The sequence below is a fragment of the Sus scrofa genome, chromosome 9, assembly GCF_000003025.6.
Source record: "Sus scrofa isolate TJ Tabasco breed Duroc chromosome 9, Sscrofa11.1, whole genome shotgun sequence".
Lineage (NCBI taxonomy): Eukaryota > Metazoa > Chordata > Mammalia > Artiodactyla > Suidae > Sus > Sus scrofa.
In genome coordinates this window covers 65,472,305-65,478,671 of record NC_010451.4, presented here as the reverse complement: position 1 = coordinate 65,478,671, position 6,367 = coordinate 65,472,305, and the positions used below count along the sequence as shown (strand labels likewise).

At 44.4% G+C, this 6,367-nt stretch overlaps 1 pseudogene; it reads left to right on the top strand.

Moving 5' to 3' along the window:
- The window catches only part of LOC110255561, a 91,797-nt pseudogene continuing 86,059 nt past the window's right edge, over positions 630-6,367 (top strand).

Genomic DNA, 6,367 nt, shown 5'->3' with positions numbered 1-6,367 from the left:
GCAGGAGCTGCCACTAGGGGACAGCAGAACACTGATGTTGGAAGGGTGGGCTCTGCCTTCAAGGCTGGGAACAAGAGCTAAAGGTTCTTAAGGGCAACAGTGAGCAAAAGGCTTCCAGACAAGAGGGGCTTGCTTGCTTGCTCTCTTCCAGGGGGCTCAGAATGGGGAGAGACTCCAACTTTTTTTTTTTTTTTTTTTTGTCTTTTTGCCTTTTTTCTAGGACTGCTCCCGTGGCATATGGAGGTTCCCAGGGGTCCAGTCAGCTGTAGCCGCCAGCCCACGCCAGAGCCACAGCAACGCCAGATCCGAGCCAAGTCTGCAACCTACACGACAGCTCACGCCGGGTCCTAACCCACTGAGCAAGGCCAGGGATCCAACCCTCAACCTCATAGTTCCTAGTCGGACTCGTTAACCACTGCGCCATGACGGGAACTCCGAGACTCCAGCTTTTAAGATACATGCCCACAAGGCGTATTCTGGAACTGGGTTTACAGGAGCTGATGGGTTTTTTTCAAAACATTTTGGAAGCTAGTTGTTAAACACAGACACTGTTAAAACTTACAATAAAATTAATTATATTTTTTAGCTCTTTTCCTCAGCTGCCACTAAGGTGCTCGGTCCTTCAGAGGAAGCTAAGGCCACATTGGGGTGAGGCCCTCACCTCATCCGGTGACTAACGCTGCACCCGGCAGCCCCCACCTAGGATTCATTTGCACCATGACCTCTGTCTCCGAGCTCCCCTGCATCTACTCTGCCCTCATCCTTCACGATGATGAGGTGACAGTCAGGGAGGATAAGACCAATTCCCTCATTAAAGCAGCAGGTGTAAATGTTGAGCCATTCTGGCCAGGCTTGTTTGCAAAGGCTCTGGCCAATGTCAACATCCGGAGCCTCATATGCAATGTGGGGGCTGGTGGACCTGGCCCAGCAGCTGGTGCTGCACCAGCAGGAGGTTCTGTCTCAGCCACCATTGCTGCCCCAGCTGAGGAGAAGAAAGCAGAAGCGAGAAAAGAATCTGAGGAGTCTGATGATGATATGGGCTTTGGTCTTTTTTTTTTTTTTTTTTTTTTTTGGTCTTTTTGTCTTTTTGTCTTTTTAGGGCTGCACCCGAGGTATATGGAGGTTCCCAGGCTAGGGGTTCAATCGGAGCTTCAGCTGCCGGCCTATACCAGAGCCACAGCAACGTGGGATCCAAGCCACATCTGCAACCTACAGCACAGCTCACAGCAACACCAGATCCTTAACCCACTGAGCAAGGCCAGGGATCAAACCTGCAAACTCGTGGTTCCTAGTCGGATTCGTTAACCACTGAGCCATGATGGGAACCCTGGCTTTGGTCTTTTTGACTCAACTTCTATAACACATTCAATAAGATAAAGCTGAGCTCTTAAAAAAAAAAGTTAGTTATATTTTTTAAAGATAATAAATACCAAAAACTCATTGCTTTCTAATTATTATACTACAATCTATTATCTCTGCTTTTGAGGTTATTTAGGTTATTCAATCTGTATGGCTGGGATGCTGTACGACATTGTGCTTCTGTACACAGTAACAGTGACATTGCTGGCCTGAAATCGGTCACAGTGGCAGAATTTATACCATGTAAATCAGCAAATGCTACAATCAAGGAGGCTTCTTCTTCTTTTGGAGAGCAATTGTTAAGCATTTACCGGCACATCTTGTCTCCAGTTCTGTGATATCTTCTCCAGTACCAACCAGCCACTCTCACCATTGTCAGGCAGAGAATCTTCTTCAGAACAGGGAGGTGCAAGGCATGACCTTGACCTTTAGCACTGAGAAGACGTAATGACTCTACCCAGACATGCAGACATGGAAGAACTTACAACAGAGCCTGGAGTTTAAGAGAAGGACGGGAGTTCCCGTGGTGGCTCAATGGTTAATGAACCCAACTAGGATCCATGAGGATGCGGGTTCAGTCCCTGGCCTTGCTTAGAGGTTATGGATCCGGCGTTGCTGTGACCTGGGGTGTATGTCACAGACATGGCTTGGATCCTGCATTGCTGTGGCTGTGGTGTAGGTTGGCAGCTGTAGCTCCAATTTGACCCCTAGCCTGGGAACCTCCAGATGCCGCAGGTGCAGCCCTAAAAAGACCAAAAAAAATTAATAGTAATAATTAAAAAAGAAAAAATAAATTAAGGATGCTGGAGCAGGGCAGCATACTTCCCATTGTCAGCCCTTCTACTCCACACCCCCTGCTGGATGGGGAGCAGGTGAAGAAGAGATGTTTAGCCTGAAGAAAAGACACCATAGAGAAAACTGCTTTGCAAAATTTGAAGGGCTGGCTGTGAGAGATGGTTCAGATACAAGATATGGAATTAGGGTCAAGAAATACAGATTTGACTTAATATGAAGAAGAACCTCAACTGGGGCCATTCAGAGATAGTATGAGATGGCTCCTGAGTGCTACTTCCTTCCCAGTAGTAAGACTCAAAAGAAACTGAAGACTCATACAAGAAGTCAACCAAACTCTTGCTGCTCAAAATGTGGTCCACAGGTCAGTGTCAGAGTGTCACCTGGGAAACAGGATCTCAGGCCCCATCCCAGGCCCCACCCCAGACCTACTGAATCAGAACATGCATGTGAATGAGATCTCCACGTAATCTGTAAGCACATGATAGTTTCGGAACCATTAAACTAAACTACCTTTTTGATGTCTTTGAGGAGGTTACTCACTACATTATTGCTTATAATAACATATTCTATGGAAATAATATAGCTATCTATAATTTGGGGAACTGGTTCATAAATTATAGTAAATCCATATGATAGAATAATTATTCACGCAATAAAAAGAATGAAATGACTTTAATATACTGGTAAGAATGAGATCCAAGCTATATTGTTACATAAAAAAAAGCAGTCATTCCTAAAATCAGAATTTGTTCTAGATCATCAATCAAACATTTAAAAATAAAAAGGAAGCTCTACAAGAATGAGAAGAGTCATAAAAGAAAAGACTGATGAGCTCAGAAATATAAAAACCACATATTTCTACTTGGCCAAAAAGCAAAACAAATGCTGTAGAAAAGCTTCAAGGGCAAATGACAGATTAGGAAAGTATTTGCAACATCATAGCAAGAGGTTATTTTAATAAATAAAGAGCTCCTACAAATCAATAAGAAAAGACTAACAATCTCATAGAAAAGCAAAGGATCTAAAAATTTCATAGAAAAGGAAAGGCAAATAATGCTGTTAAACCTGTGAAAGAAGGCTCAGCTCATTCAGGATGCAAATTAGCACTACAACGAGACATTATTTTTACCTACATTGGCAAAGATCAAATAAGTTTCATGCTGTGGAAAAGGAAGGAAACTGGTACTCTGGTACGGTGGTATCTTTATGGAGGACTATTGGTAATAGCTCTCAAATTTAAAATGTACATACTCCCTGTAAGGGATTAACAGATGCACACTGCCATACATAAAAAAATAAGCAATAAGAATTCACTGCCATATATAAAAAAATAAACAATAAGAAATTACTGCACAGGGAATAATAGTCAACATTTTGTAATAAACTATAATGGAAAATAATTGAAAAAAGAATATCTAAATTCTTATATATATGTATATGTAGAAATATCTATAACCATATCACTTTGCTGTACACCTGAAACTAATACAATATTGTAAATCAACTATACCTCAAAAAAAGAGAGAAATGTGCACACTCCTTGGTGCAAGTATTCCTGTAGATACACATACATAAAATGACATATATTCAAGAATACTCGTTAGGGAGTTCCCATTGTGGTGCAGTGGAAATGAATCCCACTAGTATCCATGAGGATGCAGGTTTGATCTCTGGCCTTGTTCAGTGGGTTAAGAATCCGGTGTTGCCATGAACTGTGGTATAGGTTGCAGATGTGGCTCGGATCCCAAGTTGCTGTGGCTGTGGTGTAGGCTGGCAGCTGCAGCTCTGATTGGATCCCTAGCCTGGGAACTTCCAAATGCTGTGGGTGCAGCCTTCCCCCCAGCCACCAAAAAAGAATACTTTTTAAATACCAGTTACAGTAGCAAAGAATGGGAAATAACCTGGCTGTGCCCTCATGGAGCTCTGGTTAGCTTGTCACGCGTGTGCAATAGAATACTATGAAGACATCCAAAATAATATAGCGTCTCTATAGGGACTGAAATGCAATAATCACCTACATATTTCTAATTAAAAAAAAAAAATAGAGACTGTCATGTGTAGGAAGTTCCCTTGTGGTGCAGTGAGTTAAGGATCTGGCATTGTCACTGCAGTGGCTCAGATTGTTGCTGGGGCACGGGTTTGATCCCTGGCCCCTGAATGTCCATGTGCTGTCGGCACAACTAGGAAAAAAAAAAAAAAAAGAAGAAGAAAGAATATTATGTGTAGTGTTGGCATTTGTGTTAAAATATAAACTTTTATAGTCTCAGAAATCTCTGGAGTGATAACACAAGAGAAAAGTACCAGTGGGATCTGAGAAGGTAGTCAGGGTAGATGGGAGCTGAGCTTTTCAAATGATTTACCATTTTAAAATGCTTTAATTTAAAAACAAAATTTTTTAAAAAAGGTGTTGCCATTATGGCTCAGTGGTTAAGGAATCTGACTAGGTTGTGGGTTCGATCCCTGGCCTTGCTCAGTCGGTTAAGGATCCGGTGTTGCATGAGCTGTGGTGTGGTTCACAGACACGGCTTGGTTCCTGCGTGGCTGTGGCTGTGGTGTAGGCTGGTGGCTACAGCTCCGATTAAATCCCTAACCTGGGAACCTCCATATGCCACAGGTGCAGCCCTAGAAAAGACAAAAAGAACCCCCCCCAAAAAAAATTTTAGGGCTGCATGTGCAACATACGAAAGTTCCCGGGCTAGGGGTCAAATTGGAACGGCAGCTGCCAGCCAGAGCCACAGAAACACCAGATCTGTCTTCATCTGCAACCTATGCTGCAGCTTGTGGCAACATCTGATCCTTAACCCACTGAGCGAGGCCAGTGATCAAACTTGCATCCTCATGGATAGTGTGTCTGGTTCTTAACCCACTGAACCACAATGGGAATTCTGCAAAAAGCTTTAAACTTTAAAACAATTCATTCACAGGAAGATCTCCATCTTCCTGTGCAAAAAAGCAGCCCCATCCTCTTCCCAGACTTGAGTGGATGGAGTGTCCTTGTGTCTGCCCTGTTCTTCTGCTCTTCTCTCCATAATTACTTTCTTTCCTTAAGGCTCATTCAAGGCTCTCCCTCCCTCCAGCCTATGGAAGCCACCTTCCCCTACCCCTCGATGATGAAATGTAAATGGTGGGATCTGCAGCCCCCTTTTCTAGCTGCTCCGTGCACTATTTACTTTTCTACAAGTACCATTGGAGGTGTCTGCACTTCCTTATATCACCCAGAATGCCACTGGCCTTTGATGATGTCACTTCTTACCCCCAACATCCGAGGATACTCATAGTCACACCACACAATGCAGTCTGTCATTGTACCCTGGCAGTGCTGCTGATTGGAGCGCTGGGAGATCCTAGAAGGTGGGGGCCTTAGGCTTCATTCATCTCTGTGCCCGCTCAGTGCTAAGAGCAGAGTGTGGTCTCCTGAAAGATGTCTTGAGTTCTCAGGTGATGGATGGCCATTCAACGTAGATAACAACACTGCTGTCTTCACTGCTCACCCTCATTTCACTGGCGCTTGGTCCTGGGTGACTGGAGGCATGGTTACTTTCCAGGCTGCAGGGACTTTGCAGCCTTTGCTGCAAAGACAGCAGCCGGCAGCTGGCCTCATCCCTAAGAGCTCAGAGCCCTGCACCTCCTCCCACTGCCATAGTCACTGTCCTTGGCTCCACCCACCCAGAGCCTTGGAAAGCACGGACATAGGCAGACTGGTCTTTTTTCTCTAATCCTGAACTTCAGCCTCATCCCTACCTTAACCATTGATACACGCATACTGAGGCTTCATTTTCCTTTGTGAATTTCACAAGTTCCAAGGAGCTTTCACCAAATATTTATGAAGTGCCCCCTATGTGTTGGACACCGGCAGGCATGTCAACTTCAAAGAATAGACAATAGGCAGATTCTGCTCTCAAGGAGTTTACAGTCTCTGAGGGAAAACAGTCACGTGAGCAAAATGAATATAATATTATTAGCACGGCGATGGAAAGATGCCCAGGGTGTTACGGGAATGCAGAGGAGGGGGACAACCCCAGCCTTGGGGGTGGGTGGAATGAGTGACAGTTTCCTGGTTCTATGACCCAGTCTGTGTGATAAATGAGAATCTGGGGCACCCAGCCCAGATGTTATAGCCACTCTTCTTTTTAGCCTGATACGCTTCATCACCCTTCTTTTGCAGCTGAGGAGCTGTCCAAGGTAGGGGAAGGAAAGCTGGTTTTGCTGAGGG